Here is a 26,831-nt window from a genome sequence, read left to right as displayed (position 1 = left end):
ATGCCCTCCTTTCCAGGCCCAGGTGCAAATTCTATGCAACCCCCCTCCTCGGTGTCACTGTCAAGATTTCTGCCTAAGAGCTTACCCGATATGCTGATCCCTGTCCTGATTCTCCCAATAAAGACTTTTCCCTAAAACTTCATCCTGAAGCTCGAGAGTGATGTCTGCAGAGTGAATCTGCTGGGTCTCAAATACTTGGTTCCTGACACCAGGTTCACACAGCAGGTGATGGGAAAGACTTCTGCCTGAGACACTGAAGAGCCAAGGAGAGAGGCTGTGGCTCAGGGGTAGAGCCTCTGCTTGGCATGCAGAAGGTCCCGGGTTCAATCCCCGGCATCTCCAGTTGAAAGAACCAAACAGTAGGTGATGGGAAAGACCTATGCCTGAGACTCAGGTGATGGGAAAGCCTTCCACCAGAAATCTTGGAGAGCAGCTACCAGTCTGAGTTGACAATGCTGACCTTAACGCACCACGGCGCTGATTCAGTAGAAGGTAGCTCCACATGTCCATGAAGCCAACCGCCAAAGAGTAATGCCGAAGCTGAGCTGCCCACTGTGTAGCAAGCTTTTTCGATTAGCACACCATGAACATCAGTTCTCTGGCCCCACGCTCCTAGCGACTGTGATGCATAGAGACTCTGTATGGTTTTCATGGCAAGACACTAAGAGAGGCTCGCCTGCCTCTGCATTCTGACCTTGGTGGTCTCCCATCCAAGTTTTCACCAGGATGGACTCTGCTTAGCTTTTGAGATCTGACCAGATTGGGCTAGCCTGGACCATCCAGGTCAGGGCAGGCATTCAGAGGTAGTTTCCTTTGCCTGCCTCTACATAGCAACCCTGAACTTTTCTGGTGGTCTCCCATCCAAGTATTCACCAGGGCTGACCCTGCTTAGCTTTTGAGATCTGACCAGATTGGGCTAGCCTGGACCACCCAGGTCAGGGCAGGCATTCAGAGGTAGTTTCCTTTGCCTGCCTCTACATAGCAACCCTGAACTTTTCTGGTGGTCTCCCATCCAAGTTTTCACCAGGGCTGACCCTGCTTAGCTTCCAAGCTTTGCCAAGATTGGGCCAACCTGGGCCATTCAGAGGTGGCTTGTCCTTGCCTGCCTCTCCGTAGCAACCCTGGACTATATTGGGGCTCTCCCGTCCCAATATCAGCCAGGGCTGATCCGGGTGACCTGCCAAGATCTGATGAGATCAAGCAAGCCTGAGCCACTTGGGTGAGGGCCAAATATTTGATACCAGATAACAAATATTTCTGGCAAAATATTTTTTCCCAGAGCGCAATGGGCAGACAAAAGAGACATTGGCTTGGCTCGACACAGTTGGTGAAAGGAGGAGGAGAAAGAAGAGGAGAAGGAGCACTCTCTGGTTCAAAGAAGTCAAAAAACCCAGCTTCCAATCAACCAGCAGGGTGTAGCGAAAGCCAGCATGGTGTCACGGTTGACAGTGGCAGCCTCTAATCGGGAGAACTGAGTTTGATTCCCCGCTCCTCCTCCACATGCAGCCAGCTGGGTGACCCTGGGCCTATCCCAGTTCTCTTAGAGCTCTCTCAGCCTCACCTCCCTCACAGGGTGTCTGTTGTGGGGAGAGGAAAGGGAAGGCGATTGTAAGCCACTTTGAGACTCCTTCAGGTAGAGAAAAGCGGCATATAAGAACCAACTCTTCTTCTTCTTCAGTAACATCAGGGCTCTCTCAACCTCACCCACCTCACAGGGTGTCTGTTGTGGGGAGAGGAATGGGAAGGCGATTGTAAGCCACTTTGAGACTCCTTCAGGTAGAGAAAAGCGGCATATAAGAACCGACTCTTCTTCTTCTTCAGTAATCTCAGGGCTCTCTCAGCCTCCCCTCCCTCACAGGGTGTCTGTTGTTGGGAGAGGAATGGGAAGGCGATTGTAAGCCACTTTGAGACTCCTTCAGGTAGAGAAAAGCGGCATATAAGAACCGACTCTTCTTCTTCTTCAGTAATCTCAGGGCTCTCTCAACCTCACCTCCCTCACAGGGTGTCTGTTGTGGGGAGAGGAAAGGGAAGGCCACTGTGAGCAACTTTGAGTCTCCTTTGAGTAATGAAAATCGAGGTATAAAAAACAACTCTTTTCCTTCTTCTTCACCTTCCCTTTCTCTCCCCACAACAGGTGGAGCCGAGAGAACCATGACGGGCCCAATATCACCCAGCAGGCTTCATAGAAACAGTGGGGAACCAACCACGGTTCTCCAGATTAGAATCCACAGCTCTTAACCCCATCTGCTCTCTCCACAACAAGCACCTTGTGAGGCAGATGGAGCCGAGAGAGTCCTGAGAGAACTGCCACCGGCCCAAAGTCACCCAGCAGGCGTCCTGTGGCGGAGGAGCAGGGGAGTTCTCCAGATTAGAGTGTGCAGCTCTTAACCATTATACCACGCCGGCGGGCAAGCAGGCTAGACATGTTTTGATGAGGTTCAGTCATGTCCGACCCTCGGCGATTCTATAGGAAAGTCTTCACCATGTGCCCCTCTCTCTGGCCACTTCTTTCAGTTGGTTCATGGTCATCCCTGTGTCGGCTTTGATCGTGTCGAGCCAGCTGATCCTTTGGTGACCACATTTCCTTTTGCCAATGACCATGCTGAGCATTCATGATTTTTCTAATGAGTCTGATCGAGTGATGTGTCCAAAGTAAGTGAGCTTCAGCCGTAATAATGACATAGTTGGTTTGCTCCTCTCTAAAACTAACTTGTTGGTAACTTTGGCTGCCCAGGGTATTCTCAGCATTCGTCTCCAACAACATAATTCTAAAGCATCTATTTTCCTCCTGTCTTCCTTCTTCAGGGCCCAGCTTTTGCATTCATAGCTTGCTATAGGGAATAAGACAACGGCGTTGACCAGCCGGCACTTTGTATTAAGGCTGACATGTTTTAAATAAACACAGTTAAAAGATCAAACCCAACCCGGGCGCCCTTGATGACTAATTTGATATCTCAAGTTTCACATACAGCTAGCCGGAAACCGGTCCCTGCAAAACTGGTTGTCGCTCTCCTCCGATCAGGAACTTATCCCCTCCTCCCCCTTTTCGCTGGAGTAAGAGTCTCAGCACACCATGTTCCATGCTCAATTTGGGGTGTGCGCATGTGTGTGCTTTTTTCTAATTGTGCCCTCATTGTTAATGCAAGAGACGGAAAGGTCAGGCGTCTTTACACGAATGTGGCCTGGACGGAGGGGCTCCTAGGTGGGACCATTTCAGCTGGATGGATGGAATGTTCCATAAAATAGGACAGAAACAGGATGCTGCCCCGGACTTTCATCTTCCAGGTTGCTACGGCAACAGCGAGTGCTTCCCCCCCCCCCAGCATCGCAAAGTCACCCTTTTCCTTCACCTTGAGAGTTTTGTTTGCCTTTTGGAAATTGGTGGGTTCATTCAAGAGCGGTTCTCTTCCGGAGGGCAGTTCTAATTCCACCTTGCCTGCATTCTTCTCCCCCGCCCTCCCTTTCAGAGCCTCCAGAAATAAGAAAGGTTTTTTTTATTTTTTAAGATATTTGACTTTCAGCTTAATTCCAAACAAACACAAGCACAACCCCTGGCAAACAGCGCCTCCCGATAATTGTCTGGCTACTTTCAGATGCATGCCTCTTTGTCATAGATTTGGCCTTTGCGTAGAAATCTTTGCTAATTGGAAGCATGGAAGTCATTCAGGGAAGGGAGAGCATGCATGGAGCATGAGCCATGGATTGGCGCTTTTGAAAGCAGCGGTGGGCAAAGTTGCCGAGTGCTCCAAGACGTCAGCATTTGGCGTCAGAATCAGAATCGCCCACCGAGCTGGAAGAGACCACCAAGGGCCATCCAGTCCAGCCCCTCACCTTCTCGGGAACTTGAAAATCACCCGCACCTGACGGGTGCTCATCCAATCTCCTCAAAACTTCCAATGAAGGAGACGTCCACCACTCTTTCAGGGAGCTTGTTCCACCTACAAACAGCCCTCCCCATCAGGAAATGCTTCCTAATATTTCAGTGGAACCTCCTTTCCACTCATTTGAAGCCCTGGCTCCTGGTCATTGTATTGAAGGCTGTTAGCCCCCTCTTTGACATGTCTATCTTTGACGTAGTTAAACACAGCTGTGCTATCACACACACACACACACACACACACGGCCCTCCTCTTCTCCAAGCAACACATCCCCAGCTCTCTCCACCTCTCCTTGTAAGGCCTGGATTCTAACTCCTCATCCATCCTCGTTGTTCTTCTTCGAATATCTTCCAACTTGTCTTGTCGTTCTTGAGCTCCGGCCCCCCAGAACTGGGCACAGTCTTCCAAAAGGGAATGGAATTCTAACGTCCTTTGCTCTAGATTCTATGCTCCTTGCAATGCAGCCTAAGATCGCATTCGCCTTCTTTGCTGCCGTATCACACCGTTGGCTCATCTTCAACTCACTGTCAATCACGACTCTCAAGTCCTTTCCGCGTGCACCACTATCAAGCCAGGTATCTCGTCATGAGAATGGCATGATGCTATGCTCTTCTGCTGAGTGTGATAGGTGAAACCGTGAACCAAACGATGCTGTAGGTGCTCCGCCAGTTGCTAAATCTAATCTGAGGAACTGGGAAATTCCAGGGCCGAATTCCACCCCCCCCCCTCCTACAGAGACTAATTGGGTGAGCTCAGGCCAGTCACAGACTGTCAATCTAACCTACCTCACAGAGTTGCTGTGAGGACAAAATGGCAGAGAGGAGGACAATATAAGAACAGCTGGATTTTTGTACCCCACTTTTTAGTACCTGAAGAAAAAGTGGCTTATCATTGTCTTCCCTTTCCCCCACATCAGACACCCTGTGAGGTAGGTAGGGCTGAGAGAGCCCTGAGATTACTGCTCTGTGAGAACGGCTCTAACAGGACTAGAAGAAGAAGAAGAGTTGGCTCTTATATGCCACTTTTCTCTACCTGAGAAAAGTGGCTTCCAATCGCCTTCCCTTTCCTCTCCCCACAACAGACATCCTGTGAGGTGGGTGAGGCTGAGAGAGCCCTGATATCACTGCTCAGTCAGAACAGCTTTATCAGTGCTGTGACAAGCCCAAGGTCACCCAGCTGGCTGCATGTGGGGGAGGAATCAGAAGTCTGCACCTCCTAACCACAACACCAAGCTGGCTCTCACTACATCAATCTGACTTAGCCCAAGGTCACCCAGCTGGCTGCATGTGGAGGAGTGGGGAATCAAACCTGCCTCACCTGCTGCTTTTACCTATGACACCACGCTAGAAGTCACGACCCCAGTTTGCAAGTCCTGGGCCAGGGTGTACACAAGAGGATATCTGGTTGGCCATGTGGGCCTGGGGATTTCCCTCTTTGCTTCATGCTGGTCCTCAGTTGCCTTGAGGCCCCACAGTTTTCAGCACAGCCATTTTTCTGAGCCGCATGCCAGAGCATCGCGGCAGACTGGCCTTCTGCTTTTCCTTTATTGCAGCCACCAAAATCCGTCGGGGAGCAATTTTCTTCCATGTTCCCGGCACAGCTGTTTTCGGAGCGGCTGGCAGAAGCCAGGACAGCAAGTGAGCACTCTGTTCCCCCCCCCTTTGCTGACAACGTTTCCAGCTTCAGCCTCTCTAGAGCTATTGCCACATCAGTAGGAGGGGAGTGACTTGAACTGCTTCTGGCCAAACCGCAGGGAGCTCTAAGTGATTTGTGACCAAACTCCCTCGCTCTTGGAGGAGCTGGCTAGGAAGGAGGCTGTCCAACACACCTGTCTCTTTCTCTCTCCTCCCTTGGTATCTCAGAGCATCAATTCTTGCAGGAATCCTGTTCACAGTGCTACTGTTATGAACCCCGGACTATGCAGCGCGCATGAATCAAAAGCATATGAAGAATATCCTACTGGGAGCATCAACAAAGAAGATTTGTAGTTGGCATATTTAAATCAGGGACTTCCTGGTGTTTTCCCAATAATCTCCCAACTGCCTTTAAAGACTTCCTGCTCCTTTGAGCACACTTCCTCTTTCATTGCCTCTACAAGAATTATTAGTCAGCTAAACAGTTGGAACTATTACTCTCCTCTCTTTCTGTGCTGGTGGTCAGGTCAGGTGTGCTGCTGCCACAGCAGCAGTGCTGGTTCAGAGGAGAGACCTTGAATTGGAGCAGTTGCTGAACATAGTCGGAACTGGAACTAAAGTTCCTGCAGCCACAGCTATCCTGAAAGGAGTGTCCCGATTATTGGAGTCATTAACAAGCCAAGAAATCAAGCCTAGGGGATTACCAGAGCCAGAAGTGTCCAAAATATTAGTGTGCCATTTACCTGGGGGTTGCTTCTGCAACTATTTAGAGCTTGCTTTCTGCAAGCAACACTGGCTTTGCACACAGGCAGATTTTTGCCTGTTCTGTATTTCTACCCTAAGTCTCTATCTGCACCTACAAGCTGGAGGAGAAGAGTCAGAACTGACAGGTAAAAAGGTAAAGGTATCCCCTGTGCAAGCACCAAGTCATGTCTGACCCTTGGGGCGACGCCCTCCAGCGTTTTCATGGCAGACTCAATACGGGGTGGTTTGCCAGTGCCTTCCCCAGTCATTACCGTTTACCCCCCAGCAAGCTGGGTACTCATTTTACCGACCTCGGAAGGATGGAAGGCTGAGTCAACCTTGAGCCGGCTGCTGGGATTGAACTCCCAGCCTCAGGGGCAGAGCTTTCAGACTGCACGTCTGCTGCCTTACCACTCTGCGCCACAAGAGGCTCTTGAACTGACAGAAGCCTGACTAACTACATCTGGCTGAGTATTTTCCATCTCAAATGCCCTGCTGCTTGTTTCTGGCTGGGCGGGGAGCTGATTAATTTCAGGTGCCTGTACTGTCCTTGCAGACATGTCCAGCTCTTCCTCAGAGGAGCTCTCACAGCTGGCAGGAGGGGCCATGACATTGTCTTTACAAAGTTGTTCCTCTTCTCAACAAAGCTATGTATTTATTCTTTCAGCAGCCAGTGCTTCATCCCTTCATCTAAGGATGCCAGCCTCCAGGTGGGACCTGGGGATCCCCTGGAATTACATCTCATCTTCAAACTAAAGAAATCGGTCCCCCTGAGAAAGTGGCTCCTTGGGAGGGTGGACTCCATAGCATTATACTCCACTGAGGTCCCGTCCCTGCCCCAAATCCCACATTCTCCCCAAAGTCTCTAGATATTTCCCACCCTAGAGTTGGCAACTCTACCTCCAATCTTCAACTCTGGTTGTAACTCCTCATATTTATCCAGTGGTGCTGAATGGAGCCACAGCAACTCAGAATCACAGAATCATAGAGTTGGAAGGAGCCATACAGGCCATCTAGTCCAACCCCCTGCTCAACACAGGATCAGCCTCAAGCATCCAGGATAAGGATCTGTCCAGCCACTGCTTGAAGACCGCCAGTGAGGGGGAGCTCCCCACCTCCTTAGGCAGCCCCTTCCACTGCTGAACTAGACTCCTAGAACCCTAGAGGGGGAAGGGGCCATGCAGGCCATCTAGTCCCACCCCCTGCTCAACGCAGGATCAGCCCAAAGCATCCTAAAGCATCCAAGAAAAGTGTGCATCCAACCTTTGCTTGAAGACTGCCAGTGAGGGGGAGGTCACCACCTCCTTAGGCAGCCTATTCCACTGCTGAACTACTCTGACTGTGAAAAATGTTTTCCTGATATCTAGCCTATATCGTTGTACTTGAAGTTTAAACCCATTACTGTGTGTCCTCTCCTCTGCAGCCAACAGAAACAGCATCCTGCCCTCCTCCAAGTGACAACCTTTCAAATACTTAAAGAGGGCTATCATGTCCCCTCTCAGCCTCCTTTTCTCCAGGCTGAACATTCCCAAGTCCCTCAACCTACCTTCATAGGGCTTAATCCTTGGTCTCATCGGAGAGATGAAAATGAGGAGCATGGCTCCATTCCATTCAAAGGTCCTTTTAACTGACCCCTACAGCCTTCATTTCTTGCCAAGATGGAGTCCTCCCCTCCAGTGCTTCCTTGCTGGGATTTGGGGATAGCAATGGCCTGTCCAACGTACAACTCATTTACGCTCCTTGGCATTGTTTCTTGTGCTGACAACACCTGGCGGGGCCTTCTTGCCTTCCTTCCTTTGTCGTTGGTTTCGAAGGGGAGAGAGAAAGAGACAGGATCCTCAGCAGCCTTCTTCCTTCCCCAACATTTTCTTTGCATCATCCATCTCTAACAAATCCTGATTAATCAGCCTTGCTGGTGGAGCAGAGCAGCATTTTGGCAGATGGACTTGCTAACACAACAGATAACGATAATTCATACAGGATCGTGATATAAGATTGCCAGAAATTCCTGGAGATTTGGGGGAATGAAGCCCAGGGAGAGCAAGGTTGAGGGAGGGTGTGAAGACCTTCAAGTGCCCAGTAAAGCAAACTCTTGACTTGAAGCAAAAGATTTCCTTTATTGAGCAGGGAAGTACGCTCATCAAACCATTGTTGAAACTGAGGCCCGAGATGCAGGTCTTTACATATATTCCCCCTCCCACCTCCCTCTCCTGTGGGAATCCAGAAAAGCGGGAGACCATTACATAGCTATAATACTCAGATAAGGGATTTGGCTCCAAGACATGGAGGGGGGGGACAGGGAATGGAGCAGATGGTTAGAGGTGAAAGGGGTCGGGTGGAATGCAGGAAGGGGACATGAAGGCCATAAAGTAGGCAGAGGAGACAGGCTGCTCCCAATTCCTACAAGGCTAATTGCTATATCCCTGACTACATAAACATCGCTAAATAATGGTTATAAACAACTGGATTCTGACAAAGGGGAGGGGCTAGAGATGCCAGTCTCCAGGTGGACCTGGGGATCCCCCAAAATTAAAACTCAGCTCCAGGCTTTGGGGATCTGTTCCCTTGGAGTAAATGAATGCTTTGGAAGGTGGACACTGTGGCATTGTACTTCACAGAGGTCCCGGTCTGACTCAGGCTCCGTCTCCAAATCTCCAGTACTATCCTAACCTGGTTCTGCCAACCTTACCCCCATATCCCCCACCAGTAGCTGGAGGACAGACGGACTGGCAACCCTAGGAGGGAATTCAGTGGTGTGGAATGCTATGGTTGGCCTCAGTGTAAGATGGGATTTTCAACTAGGTGGACTTCTGGTATGATCCAGCAGGGCTCTTCTGATGTTCTCATGAAGGCCTCTGCCTCTCTGCCTTGTTGTTGGCTCTCCAGAGGAACTAGTTGGCCCCTGTGTGAGACAGGATGATGGACTAGATGGACCCCTGGTCTGACCCAGCAGGGCTCTTCTGAGGCTCTTAGGAAGGCCTCGGCCTCTCTGCCATGTTGTTGGCCCTCCAGACGGACTGTGAGAGACAAAATGGCTGCTGCAGCTTGCTTTCAGTTTCACAGTGAAGATACTTGTGCTCTGGAGACAACTGCTGCCAAAGCAATGCAGAGATTTTTCAAAGAAAAAATCTGAACATCCGATCAGATCTTCGACAGCCAATCAGAAACTTTGCCGGACAAAAGCCCCACCCAGCCACAACCACTCCCTAAAAAACAGAAAACGTGTCAGGGCACCGTGGTGCTCCTGGGGACCAGGTTGGGGAACCCGTATTTGAAGGCCTTTTCCCTTTGGCTGGAAACTCTTGTAAGGCACAGAGCAGGGAGGGGAAAGCAATCGAGAGAGCGCTTTAGGGGGAAGCAAAAACATTATCTGATGGGATGAGAAGAAACTAATTTTCACCGAGATCAGCCAAAGAACCCGAGGCGGTCCTGGAAAGGTGAGATTAAAAGTGGGGATGGAAGCGAGGGGGCCGGCTGTTTTGGAAAAAAAATAATTCATAAGGCTTGTCAAGGGAATCGTTTTGCTTGGGGTTGATTTTAAGTCCTTGAGACGGCGAACATCTGTTTCTTTTACTCAGTGCTTTACAGCCCGGCCGTTCCGTCAAGGGGCTCTGGGTGGGTGGGGGACGTGGCTCTCTCTGCCCCCCTCCGTTGTGGTTACTGAACGGCTCCATGATGTCCGGAGGAAAGGACTGTTTCCGCACTAGGAGCCATCCCTTGTTTTAGCCTCGCTTTGGCGTTCCAAAGCAATGGGCTTGGCCCCTAATAATGTAAAAACATCACATTTCTAACTGCACGTGGAATTGTTATTGTTATTGTTATTGTTGTTGTTGGTGGTGTTGGTGTCGGTGTCGGTGTCGTTGTCGGTGTCGTTGTCGTTATCGTTGGATTTCTTTCCCGCCTCTCCCAATAGGCTCAAGGCGGGTCACATCAATCTCAACCCCATTAAAATTCCCATTAAAACATTAAACCTACCAACATGACAGCAAAACCCCATCCCTCATCACTATTAGTATAAGATGAAGAGAAGAAAATGGGAGGTTCACTGTCCCCAGCCTCAACCATAGACCTGGTGGAAGAGCTCCGTTTTACAGGCCCTGCGGAAAGATGGCAAATCCCGCAGGCCCCGCAGCTCACCCGGGAGCTCATTCCACCAGGTAGGGGCCAGGACCGAAAAGGCCCTGGCCCTGGTCGAGGCAAGGCGTGCTTCCTTGGGGCCAGGGACGAATAGACCAACACAGAATGGACCAAGCATGTTTCGACCCAGAGGGAGCGGCGCTGGCTGCATCAGCCTGGAACAGCCGATTCGGCCGCCGCCGTACACAACCCTATAATCTGCATGATCGCCCCACTTCTGGGGTTTCTCGAAACCTGAAAAATGTTTCAGGGGTTTCTCAGCAGTAAGAAAGTCGAGAGAGGCTGCTCTAAGAGAACAGACCTCTGCAGTCTAGAGATTAGCTGTAATCCTAGTAGATCTCCAGGTCCCCACCTGGACGTTGGCATCCCTAACGAAATGCCATAAATTCCTAGCTCCTTCCCCCCACTAGCCATTTCCATCATGGGAAGCTCCATCACACATGCCTCCCCCTCTACCTGGGCACACAGGAGCCGTTGCTCAGGTGGGCGAGAGCCCCATTGCAAAAGAAGGAGCGATCACATGTGCTTTCTTCCAAGTGGCACTGACACACATGGGGGAAAGCTCATAGCAGCACAGCCGCGGGGCAGATTTACGGCGCGGCAAATTTAAAGGCGCCCCAGCTTCCGGGTTTCTCCTGTTGTTGCCCATCAGTGGATTTGTTGCTGTCATGAACCCCAGTTCCTGACCCGTGTTTCTTAGCTATCTCCCGCCTGCTCCCGGGTTGTTGGCCCCCTGGTCTCCTCCAAAGCCATAAATTCATAAACCCCTCGGTTTGCTATTCACCTCCCTTTACATTCCAAAGAGTCTCCCCACCAGTTGGCCCTTATCGCTTCCTGGCCTTGCAGGTCTCCATGAATTCTCAACACTTGCAACTTTTAGATCAAAGAGTGTTCCCAATTGTCCCCTTGAGAACTGTTGCATTTTCCCACCTAGTGAATCCCCCAGCTCTTTCCCTCTTTCCGTCCCCAGGTATAAAACCTCCACAGGGGCTTTTGGTCTGTCTCTACCAAGGAGTTTGCTCATCAAACTTTCTCCTTGGATGCCTATTTGTTCTAGTTTACTGAATAAATACTCCTCTTGGATTTCACTACAACCCTGGTCACGACAAAGTGATTGTTCCAGTGACTTTACAGTGGTGTCTTCTAGAATCATAGAATCATAGAGTTGGAAGGGACCTCATGGGTCATCTAGTCCAACCCCCTGCATTATGCAGGACAACCCTATTGCTCATCCCCTGTCACCTGCCACCCCCTTGAACCTTTCCAGAATCAGCCTCTCCGTCTGATGGCTCTCCAGCCTCTGTTTAAAAATTTCCAAAGATGGAGAACCCACCACCTCCCAAGGAAGCCTGTTCCCCTGAGGAACCGCTCTAACTGTCAGGAACTTCTTCCGGATGTTTAGATGGAATTTCTTTTGAATTAATTTCATCCCATTAATTTCTGCCTGGTTCGTGACAGTTGCTCCCACCCTCCCTCCCTAAATTTAATGTTTTATGTCTTGTCACAGCAGTGGGTTTGAACACTTTAGGGCCGAGTCACAGGAGTCTCCTTGTGAGGCTGTGCATGTGCCACAGTATCAGCGTCTTATGGGATGGGAAGGCAGAGGCCACATGTAACGAGGTGGATGGGAAGGACCCCAATTGAGGCTGACGCCGTGGGTTCACCTCCCTTGCGGTCCGGTATGCCTGATGGAGAGGGTGGGGGGAGCTTAACAGGTGTTTTGCTTGGACCCCGCAGGTAGGCCTGCCGGAAGGGTTCCCCCCCCCCCCATTATTATGTAGCCAAGAAGGGAGGAGAGTGGGCCAGGTGTATGTTTACCTTCGCTCATGTGTGCTTAAATTAATAAAACTGTGGCCTTTGCCAAACGCAAGTGCGTATTTGTATCTTTCATGCGACGGGTAAGTCTCTCCCCTACTCAGCAACTGATTTCTGTAGTCTGAAGTCCAGCTGTCATTCTGGGTTCTCCCCAGGCCCCACCTGGAGGTTGGCAACACTAGCGGGGAGGGACAGCCTGGCCCAAGATCCCCCAGCAAGCTGCCACGGCAGACTGTGCTTCGAACCCAGTTCTTCCTGCTTCTCATCTAACCACTATTCCATACTAAAATGCAAATTCAAAGAGGGACAGAGCAGAATGGAGTGATTTTAGAGCCAGCTTAGAAAGCTGCAGGCGGCCTCAGGAAGCGAGATTCCGCACACCTGCCGAGCAGAATGGGCCCGTTGTCATGCTTAAGAGCAAAGCCATTGTTCTGCATCAGTCACATGCGCTAGCAACATGGCAGCATTTGTTCGCCAGACAGAGAGGCAGGTGCAGTGCGCTTTAGTGAAGGGCCCAGAAACGGACAAAGAGGTGTCCGCTTCCTATGTGATTTGCCATTCATTCATTCATTCATTCATTCATTCATTCATTCATTCATTCATTCATTCGATTTATATACTGCCTCTCCCAAAAGCCGGCTGGGGGTGGTTAACAACATGAAATAGATCACACAGAGTTAAAACTATGAAACAGTTACTTAACTATAAAACCAGACAAACATTTATTTAAAATCCTGTCGCCAACCAGTATCTAACAATGGCCAATCAGCATTCTTGTTTCCAGGGGGAATTTGTCTCCGGAGGGGGCCAGTGCTGATGCTCCTAAATTACCGGCACCAACCCAATGCCTGGCGGAAGAGCTCCGTCTTGCAGGCCCTTTGAACCTGAGCTAACTCTTGAAGGGCCCCCGCAAATCTTCCGGGAGCTCATTCCATGAGCAAGGGGCCAGGACCGGAAAGGTTCCGTGCCTGATTGAGGTCAAATGTACCTCTTGAGGGCCAGGGATCGGCAATAACAGGGATGCCCTATTGTTGGCCCTCCAGAGGAACTGTCTGGTCTCTGTGTGAGACAGGAAGCTGGACTGGATGGACCCCTGGTCTGATCCAGCAGGGCTCCTCTGATGTCCTTATGAAAACCTCCGTCTCTGTGCCTTCTTGTTGGGGGTCCGGAACTTGCTGGCCACTGTGTGAGTTGAGATTCAATGACTAGATGGATTATTGGCCTGATTCAGCAGGGCTAATACAGCCTCCTGGTGCATTAGCAAAACTTAGCTGTTCTCTTCCATGGTACTTCACTACCACCTTGTGGCTTATAGGCATAACAACACAGAAACCAGTGGCTTTGTGGAAACTTCCAAACAAAGTTTGACTCTAGGGGCCCCTTTTAAGACCAACAAGCTTTGGGTTGGACTAGGTGGCCTGTATGGCCCCTTCCAACTCTATGATTCTATGATTCTATGGCAGGGGTAGTCAAACTGCGGCCCTCCAGATGTCCATGGACTACATTTCCCAGGAGCCCCCTGCCAGCTTTCGCTGGCAGGGGCTCCTGGGAATTGTAGTCCATGGACATCTGGAGGGCCACAATTTGACTACCCCTGTTCTATGGCCTGTATGGCCCCTTCCAACTCTATGATTCTATGATTCTATGGCCTGTATGGCCACTTCCAACTCTATGATTCTATGATTCTATGGCCTGTATGGCCCCTTCCAACTCTATGATTCTATGAATCTATTCCTGGTATACGTTTTTTGTGTGTAGACGCACTTCTTCCCATGCCCACCTGGGTCTGTTTTAGAAGCCTGTAAGATTTTCAGAGGAGTGAAAGGTCTCTTTCTTCTGTTTCACGGCACACCCCGTTGATTGGGGCTGAGGCTCAACTTGCAGAGCCAGCTCGGTTTCCTCCGGCCCTTTAACACACCTCAGGAGGGAAGAGGACATAATATTGCCTGCTCTGGTCAGATCTGAGAAGCTAAGCAGGGTCAGTACCTGAAAAGGAGACCACCAAGGAAGGCTCTGCAGAGGAATACTTGCCTTGAAAGATGCCTATTTGCCAAACCACAATGACCCCAATTTCATGCCCAAGTGATTCCCCCCCCCCCCCAGATCTCCGTATCCAGCCTGGAGGAAATTCACCTACCATCCCACACCAGCAATTAGCTTGGGTAGGCAAGGAAGGGCCACAAGAGACTGGCACATCCCTTCCTGCCCATCCACTCACAATCTGCCTACGTTCATAAACTCAGCCTGTCTGTCAGATGGCTCTCCAGCCTCTGCTTAAAAATCTCCAAAGATGGAGAACCCACCACCTCCCGAGGAAGCCTGTTCCACTGAGGAACCGCTCTAACTGTCAGGAACTTCTTCCGGAGGTTTAGATGGAATTTCTTTTGCATTAATTTCACCCCATTGGTTCTGGTCTGTCCCTCTGGGGCAAGAGAGAACAACTCTGCTCCATCTTCTCTATGACAGCCCTTCAAGTACTTGAAAATGGTTCTCATATCACCTCTTAGTTGTCTTCTCTCCAGGCTAAACAGACCAATCTCCCCCAACCTTTCCTCATACGTCTTGGTCGCCAAACCTCTCAACATCTTTGTTGCCCTCCTCTGGACATGCTCCAGTTTGTCTACATCTTTCTTCAGCTGACTTCTGCAACTGTATCTAGAATATTGTTAATAATTTTACTTTTAGGACTTCAAATTGATATGTATCCTGGTTTTTGGGAAAGAAATGGAGGTAGTGACAGATTTTATTTTCCTGGGCTCCAAGATCACTGCAGATGGGGACAGCAGCAAAGAAATTAAAAGACGCTTGCTCCTGGGGAGGAAAGCTATGGCAAATCTAGACAGCATCCTAAAAAGCAGAGACATCACCCTGCCAACTAAAGTGCATCTAGTCAAGGCTATGGTCTTCCCAGTCGCAATGTATGGCTGTGAAAGTTGGACCATAAGGAAGGCCGAGCGTCAAAGAATTGAGGCTTTTGAACTCTGGTACTGGAGAAGACTCTTGCGAGTCCCTTGGACTGCAAGGCGAACAAACCGGTCAGTCCTAGAGGAGATCAGCCCTGCCTACTCCTTAGAGGGCCAGATCCTGAAGATGAAACTCAAATACTTTGGCCACCTCATGAGAAGGAAGGACTCCCTGGAGAAGAGCCTGATGCTGGGAGCGATCGACAGCAAAAGAAGAAGGGGATGACAGAGAATGAGGTGGCTGGATGGAGTCACTGAAGCAGTCGGTGCAAACTTAAATGGACTCCGGGGAATGGTAGAGGACAGGAAGGCCTGGAGGATCAAGGTCCATGGGGTCGCGATGGGTCGGACACGACTTCGCACCTAACAACAACAATCCTGGTTTTAACTATGGATTATTTTAATATATTCTAATCTGCCCTGAGCGACCCGGAAGACGATTATACTGATGACAATTTTTATTATGTTTCGTCGATCGCTAGCTTTGCCGATTCCCCAAAGTCACGCCCTTGAGCTAAAAGGAGAGGCTTTCCCCAGTTTCTGTACAGAAAACAAAAAAAACTCCACTCCGGTCAACATTTAAAAAATAGGCCAGGGGGGCAGGGGCGGCTGTCGAGACTAATCAACAGGCCGTTAATTTGCAGGGCCATGTGTTCAAGGCCTGCCACTGCGGGGATGGCCTCATTGAACTGTGAAGTGGAGGGAGGCCTGTGTGGGTCACTCTTTTGCTCGGCTTCCCGGGGATTGATTTGCTGCTTTTTTATTTATGGGAGCCAGCTTCCTCGCTGCACAGCCAGCAAGCAGTAGGTCCTCTCCATCATCTCAGCCTTCAACCCGCCCGGAAGAGAAATTAATGTTTCCACTTGTCTGCCACGCTTGGACTAGCAGAGCGGGCTGAAAGGCCAGAGACCGTAAGCTCTCTCCGTGCTAAGTGACACCTATTGAGCTTTCCGCTTGCACGTACGGGTGCCGGATAAGGCTGCTGAACACAAACACCCCAGCAGGGCCTGGTGGTCTCGCGGGATTACCGCTGATCTCTGGACCTCTGGACCAGTTCCCCTGGGAAGGGGGACTGTGTGGAGTTATTGCTAGAACGTGGAAGATCTGTTGTGTGCAGGATGCAGATGTGTAGATCATAGAATCCTAGAATGACAGAGTTGGAAGGGACCTCCTGGGTCATCTAGTCCAACCCCTGCACTATGCAGGACACTCACAACCCTTTCGCTCATCCACTGTCACCTGCCATCCCCTTGAGCCTTCATGGAATCAGCCTCTCCGTCAGATGGCTCTCCAGCCTCTGGTTAAAAATCTCCAAAGATGGAGAACCCTCCACCTCCCGAGGAAGCCTGTTCCACTGAGAAGCCGCTCTCACTGTCAGGAACTTCTTCTGTATGATTAGACGGAATTTATTTTGAATTAATTTCATCCCGTTGGTTCTGGTCTGTCCCTCTGGAGTAAGAGAGAACAACTCTGCTCCATCCTCCACATGGCAGCCTTTTAAATACTTGAAGATGGTTATCAGATCCGCTCTCAGTCGTCTCCTCTCCAGGTGAAACAGACCACGCTCCCCCACCCTGTCTTCATACCCCTCACCCTCTTTATTCCTCTCCTCTGGACACGCTCCAGTTTGTCTACATCCCTCCTCAATGGGGGTGCCCAAAACTGAACTCAGTACTCCTAGAGACCATTCAAAATATCACATGGATCAGCCCTTCCTGGGCGAGAGGATATATAGAGCACCTTAAAAAGTAGCAAAAATGTCATGAGTCACTGCTCACTTCTTCAGATATAGATGGAATGTGATTCCCCCTGTCTTTATATCACAGAGCTGAGTGAATTTCAGGTGCCAAAGGAAATGACAACGGCAGGTGAATGACAATCTCAGGTGTGATTGGATTAGGTGTGATCTGCTGAGGGGTAGGAGGCCTGGGGAAAACAGCACTGGCAATAAAAAAGAAAACCTAGGTCTCGATTAAGTCCAGGAGGGATGCATTGCTTCATTCTCAGTTGCAATTCAGCGGTCTCAGTGGTAGGCCATGTACCATTCATATTTGTAACAGCAACCATCAGCCATATAGTAAATCTGGGCACACCCAGATGCCTTCTGAAACACTTTGATCCTAGGGGCGGAGGAGGGGGCCATTGGATGTGCTTTCATTTCCCACTGGGATGGCTCTCAGAATCTCACAAAGGACATCTGTCCAAATCTTATTAGTTGAGAAGAGGGCAAGCCTGCCGGCTTCGTGTTTCGTGAAAGAAACCCGAAGTTCAGTGTGGCGCCTTAAAGATGAACAATGTTTATTCCTGACGGAGGGGCTGATTCTGTGAAGGTTCAAGGGGGTGGCAGGTGACAGTGGATGAGCGAGAGGGTTGTGAGTGTCCTGCCTAGTGCGGGGGGTTGGACTAGATGACCCAGGAGGTCCCTTCCAACTCGATGATTCTATGATTCTCTATGAAATGTTGTGGTCAGAACCCCCCTTCTGCAGATGCCATGGTGAGAAAACGCTTTTCTTCATTAGTGGTCCTTGCGTATTACAAACAGTAGGTGGCAGAAGAGAAAATAAAATCCATTGAGGCCTGGCTAAATATAGGCACCTCCAATACCATTGATTGGGTGTCCTGTCATTCTGTACCATCTAGGAACTGTGTGGTTGGTGTCCTAACAATGGTTAGCATTGCCAACCTCCAGGTGGGACCTGGAGATCTGGAATAACAACTGATGTCCATGGTGAGGGATCATAAGAACGTAAGAATATTTTCATTTACAAGGGTGGGGAGAGGGGAATGCAAAGGCCATTTTCATGAGTGATGCTTAAGCCTCACTCTGTTTTTCCTTTTCATAAGAATCTAAGAAGAGCCCTGTTGGGTCAGATGGCAGCATCTGGCCAACCAGTTCCTCTGGAGGAATAACAGGGGATAGAGTCTGAGGTCTTCATAAGAATGTAAGAAGAGCCCTGCTGGATCAAACTGGTGGTCCATCTCGTCCAGCCTCCTGTCTCACATGCTGGCCAACCAATTCCTCAGGAGGGCCAACCACAAGGCATAGAAGCCAAGGCCTTCATAAGAACCTCAGAAGAGCCCAACTGGATCAGACCAGGGGTCCATCCAATCCAGCATCCTGTCTCAGACAATGACCAACCAGTTCCTTTGGAGGGCCAGCAACAGGGCAGAGAGGCTGAGGCCTTCCTAAGAAGAGCCCTGCTGAATCAAACCAGTGGCCCATTTTATCACTTTCTCTGTAGGGCAAACAACAGGGCACGGAGGTTGAGGCATTCCCCTGAGGTTGCCTCCTGGCTGCAGGATTTAGAGGCTCTCTCAGCCTCCCCTCCCTCACAGGGTATCTGTGGTGGGGAGAGGAAAGGGAAGGCAATTGTAAGCCGCTCTGAGATTCCTTCGGGTAGAGAAAAGCAGCATATAAGAACCAACTTCTTCAGTAATCTCAGGGTTCTCTCAGCCTCACCTCCCTCACAGTGTGCCTGTTGTGGGGAGAGGAATGGGAAGACAATTGTAAGCTGCTCTGAGATTCCTTCGAGTAGAGGAAAACGGCATCTAAGAACCAACTCTTCTTCTCTTTGCCCCCTCTATCTCCAGGGTAAAATTCTTACCACCTTTGCCCAGGTTGCCCTATTATACCCACCCTGAGATCAATGAGGTGGGGATCCGGTAGTCAGTTTTATGGAGGAGATGCAGTGTCCACTTGGTATTTTAAATGAGTATTTTTATTCTTTAATTTTATTCCTTAACGAGCAGGTTTCATTGTAAATCCTATTCTTGTTACCCTCCCTGAGACTCTGCGAGTGGAGTGTACAGGGCCATATAAAGTGGGGGTACAGGGCCGTAGAGTCCACCTGTATGGCCATTTTCTCCGGGGGAACTGAATTAGGTCACCGGGAGCTCAATCGTCCGATCTCCAGCCTGCACCTGGAGGTTGGCAACCCCAGATGTCTTTTGTATCTTAATGTTTCTCTCTGTCCCCCTATGTTCTTCCCAAATGTCGCACAGTAGCAAACAATAAAGAGAAGTAAAGGAACTTAACTCTTCACCCGGAGATCTTCAAGTCATTCCAATAAGGTTTGAGGCCTAAGATTTGCATGGGGAGCCTCCTGACCCTCCCCTTTCTATTTTCATGGTAAATTTGTTTACCGGACTGCTATTGAAATTCCAGAAGCAGAGAGAATGCATTTGCTCCATAACCTTTTTGGATCTGACAACTCTTGCAAAATCTATTAAACCCTTTAATGAAATCCCCTCTCTGCGGCCGTGCCGGGGAATGAATGCGGGATCAGAAATTGAATTTAAATTAAAACGTTGTTTTTTTGCCAGCCGCGTGACTTCGACGGAATGGGAATTAAAGAGCAGATGGACGAGGGTTGGAGTTTCCTATTGGTTTTTCCTAACTGGGCCCATGGGGGGGGGGGGAAGGTTGATACCTTCTTGTTGACTTGTGTAGACTCATTTTTCTCTGCCAAATATATCTATATCAGTGGTTCTCAACCTGGGGTTCGGGACCCCTTTGAGGGTCAAACCTTTTCCCAGTGGTTGTGGCAGGGCAAGCAGCTTTGGGTCCAGCCCCGGCTGGGTGGGGAGTGGGTGGCCGAAGCTGGACGGCCCGAGGAGGCAGCCGGAGAGTGGCCCTTGCTGGACACATGCCCTGGCCTGGCCCAAACGCAACAAGATGCTCTACTCTCAAGCCCACCTGTGTCGCCTCCCCCAAATCATTGGTTTTCTTGGCTTCTCCCCTTCCCTTCTCTACAAAGAGAACTGGCCATCTTCAAGCAAAGGCTGGATACACACTTTTCTTGGATGCTTTAGGATGCTCTGGGCTGATCCTGTGTTGAGCAGGGGGTTGGACTAGATGGCCTGTATGGCCCCTTCCAACTCTATGATTTTATGATTCTATGGCCTGTATGGCCCCTTCCAACTCTATGATCCTATGATTCTATGATTCTAAAGGGGACCCAAAGTGGGCCACATCCCTTTACTGATGTCTCCAAATCAATTTTGTCTGAGGGAGAGGGCCTGCACATGAAAGGTCACGCCTTGAATAAATCTTTGTTTGTCTTAAACGTGCCCCTGGACTCAATTTTTGCTCTTCCAAATCATAGGCTTTCGTTACTCGGTTCATATCCCACTCTTCTCTCCTGTCCCCTCCCCACCTCCTCTTCTCCAGGCTGAACATTCCCAAGTCCCTCCAACTTTTCTCCTAGGGCTTGGTCCCTGGACCCAGATTTTGTTCTCTTGTTATGATGGAATGATCATCCATATTTTCTACATGAAGGGAAGAAACTCACAGAGAAGATGTCTATTGTTCTACACAGACATTTAGAAACTGAAATTATAGAATCATAGAATCATAGAGTTGGAAGGGGCCATACAGGCCATCTAGTCCAACCCCCCGCTCAACGCAGGATCAGCCCTAAGCATCCTGAAGCATCCAAGAAAAGTGTGTATCCAACCTTTGCTTGAAGACTGCCAGTGAGGGGGAGCTCACCACCTCCTTAGGCAGCCTATTCCACTGCTGAACTACTCTGACTGTGAAAATTGTTTCCTGATATCTAGCCTATATCGTTGTACTTGTAGTTTAAACCCATTACTGCGTGTCCTTTCCTCTGCAGCCAACGGAAACAGCATCCTGCCCTCCTCCAAGTGACAACCTTTCAAATACTTAAAGAGGGCTATCATGTCCCCTCTCAACCTCCTTTTCTCCAGGCTGAACATTCCCAAGTCCCTCAACCTATCTTCATAGGGCTTGGTCCCTTGGCCCCAGATCATCTTCGTGTTACCCCCTCCCCCCAAAAACTCCCACTTAGATCATTCCAGTGTGTGCATGTATGCATGCATGCATGCGCTGTGTGTGTGTATGTGTTACCCTTAACCATGACCCTATGAATTCGTGGCCCTATGAATTCAAGTCCCTTCCAATTCTATAATTCTATGGCACTAAACACACATACATGTCTTGAACACTGAAGTAGAGATGCTGGTAGATTTTTCTTCTCTGGCTTGGGAAATTCTTGGAGATTTGGGGTGTAGCCCAGCGAAGGCAGCGTTCAGGGCCAGCTGGGGACTCAGTGGTCAGTTCTGATCCCAGTTGATCGCTGTTGTCAGTCATAATTCCAGGAGAACTCCAGGCCTCACCTGGAGACTAGCAACCCTAAACGGTGGGGACTGACCCTGGGACTTTCTGCCTGCAAAGCGGCGCCATTCCCCCAGGCGCCACTCCGCCCTCCAGAATTAACAAGGCTCCAGAAACAGAACACCTCGAAGAAAGCTGACAGGCAATTAAGCACTATTGTCTGCATCCGTTGTGTGTACCTCTCAGAGTTGCCAAACATTAATGAAACTTGCATCTCGACAGCCACTGAATAGCTGTTCCCTGCATAGTTCTCTTAGCGCAGTTTGATTTAAATCATTTATTTATGTTTAGATCTTGTGATGGCTGAACTGCCTCACTGGCTCGCTAATGCCGTTTATTTTCTGGAAATATCTCAATTGTCTCGCTGCCGACGAAACTATCTTACTGGGGAAAGAGAGTTTCTCGCCTTCTCCCTCCTTTCCTCTCAAGGGTTTTGGATCCCGAGCACCTCCTGCTGGCCCTGAGCCCCTATGGAGCTAATTTTTTGTGGGCCTTTGGAAAGATCTGCTGCTAGCGGATTGAGCTGGGGTCCAAAAAGGTTACCTGAAATAGACCTGTCTCCTGAATTTATGAGGGCCAATTCCAGGAGATAAAGTTTTGTGAGAGGAGCTACTAGTGAGATCCTCCACCTTTGTAAGTAGGGAGAGTATCTGGCTGGAAATCTCAGGCAGAGGCAATTTTTGGAAATTAATTTTTTTTTAAGGATTTAAATTTGAAAACAAAATTAAAAGTCCCTATTATACAAACACACAAATTTAAGCTAACGCGTAAATGCAGAGGAAACAAAAGAGGTGATCGTTTGCGATAGGGAATGAAGATCTGGGTCAGAGAAAGTTATAATTACCATCCAATGTGAAGACAGGCCAGGACTGGGGAGTAGAAGAAGCAGCAGAAGCCCAGCCTGCAGGCTGGGTTTGTGTATGAGACCCAAAATCATAAGAACAGAACAAAATCACAAGTTTGAGAGCCAAAATCACAAGAACAGGGATGGCTAGTCTCTGTCCCTTTTTTATATCTTCAGGCTATGTTTGGACATGGCAGCCCAGCAACAATGTCTTGGTAGGATTAATTTTGCAAAATAAACGAAGCAAAGACTTTGCTAACAGTGAGCCAGGCTTTGGCAATCATGCCTTCACTGCTTTACCGGGAGACCTCCAGAGTTGGTGTAATACACAGGGAGTGTCTCATGTGTTGGCCCTATTTGATTCTCGGGGACAAGTGGATGCCTAGACATGGTGGTCTCACCTGAATGTACCAGCAATTGATGGGGAAAAGCTACCAGGAAAGATGATGTCATTGGGAAAAAGCATTAAATGGAGACAATTCTGTCAGATGTGCAGGGTCTGAGTAGATTAGCTCCTAACTAGATCAGTGGTTCTCAACCTGGGGGTCGGGACCCCTTTGGGGGGTCAAACACACTGAAGAAAGATGTAGAGTAACTGAGGGCTACAAAGATGGTGAAGGGTTTGGAGATCAAGTCCTATGAGGAAAGTTTGAGGGAGCTTGGTCTGTTTAGCCTGGAGAGAAGACGACTTAGAGGTAATATGATCACCATCTTCAAGTATTTAAAAGGCTGCCATATGGAGGATGGAGCAGAGTTTTCTCTTGCCCCGGAGGGACCGACCAGAACCAATGGGATGAAATTAATTCAAAAGAATTTTTGGCTAAACATCCGGAAGAAGTTTCTGACACTTAGAGCAGTTCCTCAGTAGAACAGGCTTCCTCAGGAGATGGTGGGTTCTCCTTTTCTGGACGTTTTTAAGCAAAGGCTAGATAGGCATATGACAGAAATGCTGATTTTATTAACTTAGGCAGATTGGGAGTGGGTGGTCAGGAAGGGATGTGCCAGTGTTGTGGCCCTTCCTTGCAGCCAGCTTGGTGAAGTGGTTAGGAGTGTGGATTTATAATCTGGCGAGCCGGGAACGATTCTACACTCCCCTATGTGCAGCCAGCTTGGTGACCTTGGATTCATCACAGTACTGATAAAGCTGTTCTGACCAAACAGTAATATCACTGGTCTCCCAACCTCACCTACCCCACAGGGTGTCTGTTGTAGGGAGAGGAAAGTGGCATGTAAGAATCCACTCCTCCTCCTCCTCCAACACCACCTCGTCGTCATCGTCGTCGTCGTCGTCGTCGTCTTCTTCTTCTTCTTCTTCTTCTTCTTCTTCTTCTTCTTCTTCTTCTTCTTCTTCTTCTTCTTCTTCTTCTTCTTCCCCAGGGAATTGCTGATCAGCACTGTGGAATGGTAGGTGAATTTCCTCCAGGCCAGGCTACATTCAGTGATTTTTGGAGGAGGGAATCACTTGAGCATGAAATTGGGGTCACTTTGGGTAGGCAGGTAGTTATGAGTTCCTGCATTGTGCAGGGGGTTAGACTTGATGACCCTGGAGATCCCTTCCAACTCTATGGTTCTGATTCTGTGATTCTATATCACCTGAGGAGGAGAACGGTGACCCTTCAAAAGGAAAATCTTTCTGGACTCAAATCTAGCTCCCTTATGGAACGCAGGGAATTCCAGCATACAAGCATAGTGTTTCCCTTTTTCAAAAAACAAGTTATCCCACTGAACAAAATTTGAGCCCAGGGACACCTTTAAGACCAACAAACCTTACAGCTTGAATAAAATATTGTTGACCTACAAGGGGCCCTTTGTGCTACTGCTCCAGACCACCGTGACTCCCCACCTGAATCTATCTGAGGTGTGTATGGACCCAAAGACATATTCCTCAAATAAAACTTAGTTGATCTTCAAGGTGCTCCTGGAGAGGAACTTTGTTCTGCTGCTTCAGGCCAACATGGCTCCCCACCTGAAATTATTCCACCGTTTCCCAGTGAAATGCAGGCCCGCAATTCCTCCTTCCAGGAGCGCAGTTTCATCCCGCCAACACACGTGCTCCCCACTCAATCCCTCCTTTCTTCTCCCCGTTCCACGCTGAATCTGCTAACTAATTAAAATGTTAATGAAATTAAAGTGTCGCCTGCGTTAAGCCGTTGAGTACATTCAAGATCACTTGTAAGGACCTCGCTGCAGATGGTGGAGATTCTCCAATGAGCCAGTTAAACATCCCCAAAGTGGGTTGGGGAGGAAGGGGCGGAGGGGGGGGGAGACAGACTCCCCGTGACCCTTTTCGCCTTTGAAAGGGCTGCGGAGGGAAGTGTGTTCATGGCCTTTTGCAGGACTCTCTGGCGAACCACCAGATTAGCTGCCTACCCGGGTCAAAGCTGAAGAAAGACGGAATTTCGGAGCGTCCCCTGCCCCTCCAACCCCTGACCCTGCGGCCGGTCTCCAGGGCCATATGGTGGGTTGATAATCAGCCGAGCCACTCTGGAAGGAGAGGGGCTCCGTTAATTAGATCCGCTTAGGGAGAGGTGGGCCTTGGCTCCATCCAGCGCCGTGTTTGAATTAATGACCGACTCGGGGAGCTTAACTAGACTCTGGGGGAAAGAGAGCGTATCAGGACACGGTTGGAGGAGATTGGGGAGACGTTCCGGAGTGGCTGAGCAAGTAATTAGAACTGATATTAATGAGGTGGTGGATTCCAACTCTCCTCTAGCTAACACAAGATTTGCTCGATGATGCCTCCTTCCAAAACTGGTAGCGTTTCTTTCTAACGTTTTGTATGGATTTTAACTCTACTTTTAATGGTTTCGATGACTTTTCTCAAAGAGGGCAGTGCAAATTCAGCCCGGCCGTCTTGGGCCGATGCACATCAGATAAAATCAGTGTTGTTAACACAACTCTATAAATTCTATTAAAAAATCTCTAAAAAAGCAGTGTCTGATACATTCCTATCTCACCCACATTGCTAGTCCTATGAGTTGCCAGAACTAGATGGTGCAGAAGAGAGTGTTTCGAGGGAGATTCTTAGGGCCTTTCCGCACATTGGGCATTGTAGCGTGAAGCCTGCTGTATGACAAAGCGCTAGAATTAATCGTGATTCACTGACACTCCACACCTCTCGACCCATCTCACATGTTTCTGGCTGCTTTTCGTGCATCTTGCACTCCTCACTCGCTGCCAGAAAAGCAAGAAGAGAGAGCAATGCGCTTTAGGCTTGTTGCGCTTTGGCCTGCCTAGCACTGTCAATCACTTTAGGCAACCAATCCCCTTCCAGCACTTCCAGCAATTGCCAATTTTTAAAAAATATACTTATTAGTTTGAATGCCTATTCACATATTCATAGGAGTGTAGACAATCTCTGGGGGGGGTGTGTTTCCCACGTACACAATGAGAATATTGCGTTGGCGAGGATGTGTTAAAATGTTACCAGTGTGAAATGGGAACCTGATTATAAAGTGCTTCTGTGTATCTGCAGGCTTGCCGAGGCGTGTGTCCGCCTATTCGTTGCTCCAGGCAGTTTGTCTTAAAAAAAAGAAAAGAAATTCCTGTCCCCAGAAGAAGGGAGAGGGAGGTGAGTGAGAGAGTGGGACATTGGAGGCGGATGTAGCACTTCTTTGCCTCCACACATTTATTTCACTGCTGTCCTGCAGGTTGTCCGCTGGGGAATAGCATTTTTTAGGTTGGGGAATCCACTTTTGGGGATTCCCCAACTCATGATCAAGGGCCCCACCCTAGCTGAGCATCCCTTTTAATATATAACAACTAATGCTAATTGTCTGTCTATACTTAGTAAATTATGTTGGGTGATAATTTGTTTCCGCCATCTTGTGGGTCTTTATGTGTACTGTTATCGCTTAATGGGGTTTTAATGGGGTTTCTATGGGGAAATCGTTATGATTTGAATTGTTAGCCACCTTTTATTTATATCCCACCCTTCCAGTGCTCAGGCCAGGCTACAGTCTTAAATTCATATACAAGGTGAAAATATGAAAACATTCCAGTTTTTGCCAGTCCTGCTAAGTCAAGCAGCCTCCTCAACCAAACAGAGATAGGACAGGGGGAGGTTTGGCAGGAGACAGATCTTTAGGATGCTTAGGGCTGATCCTGCGTTGAGCAGGGGGTTGGACTAGATGGCCTGTGTGGCCCCTTCCAACTCTATGATTCTATGATTCTATGGCCTGTGTGGCCCCTTCCAACTCTATGATTCTATGATTCTATGGCCTGTATGGCCCCTTCCAACTCTATGATTCTATGATTCTATCTTCCACTTCTTCCTCCTCTGACGCTGAGGCCAGCTACTTTCCTGGATGTTATTTTTGGCCGCGGCGGAAGAGCTCCGTCTTGCAGGCCCTGCGGAACAGTTTTAGGTCCTGCAGGGCCCCGATCTCTCTTGGGAGTTCCCTCCACCAGGCTGGGGCTAGGCCAGCTTGACCTCTTATGTAAAGAAAGACAGTTCTGTTTGCACACACAAGAAGCAAAATCAAAATAGATTTAAAAAAAAAATCTAGGTGGCATGAGAAGAATTTCAATTCCATCCCTGATAGGGATGGGGATTTTGTGTTTTTCTAAAATTGAGGTTGCAAAACAGTTCCTCCCATCACTCTCAAGTCACTTTTGGGTGGCCTTGGCCCTTTTCCCCGCGAAGCCAAATCCCAGTCGAGAGCTGCCAGGTGACTTGCT

The 26,831-nt window shown here is 49.1% G+C and overlaps 1 long non-coding RNA gene and 1 other non-coding gene across 2 annotated transcripts in view; both read left to right on the top strand.

Moving 5' to 3' along the window:
- The first annotated feature begins 265 nt into the window (after positions 1–265).
- TRNAA-GGC (transfer RNA alanine (anticodon GGC)) lies at positions 266–342 on the top strand. Its single transcript has one exon. It is a non-coding gene; the product is annotated as a tRNA-Ala (tRNA).
- Positions 343–9,498: 9,156 nt separating this feature from the next.
- Positions 9,499–26,831, top strand: part of LOC143836897 (uncharacterized) — a 33,863-nt gene continuing 16,530 nt past the window's right edge. The window contains exon 1 of the long non-coding RNA XR_013230825.1: positions 9,499–9,693. This is a non-coding gene — a long non-coding RNA (uncharacterized LOC143836897). The remainder of the gene's footprint in view (positions 9,694–26,831) is intronic.

Source organism: Paroedura picta, chromosome 4 (assembly GCF_049243985.1).
Source record: "Paroedura picta isolate Pp20150507F chromosome 4, Ppicta_v3.0, whole genome shotgun sequence".
Taxonomy (NCBI): Eukaryota; Metazoa; Chordata; class Lepidosauria; order Squamata; family Gekkonidae; genus Paroedura; species Paroedura picta.
This window is presented reverse-complemented; position numbering and strand designations above follow the sequence as displayed.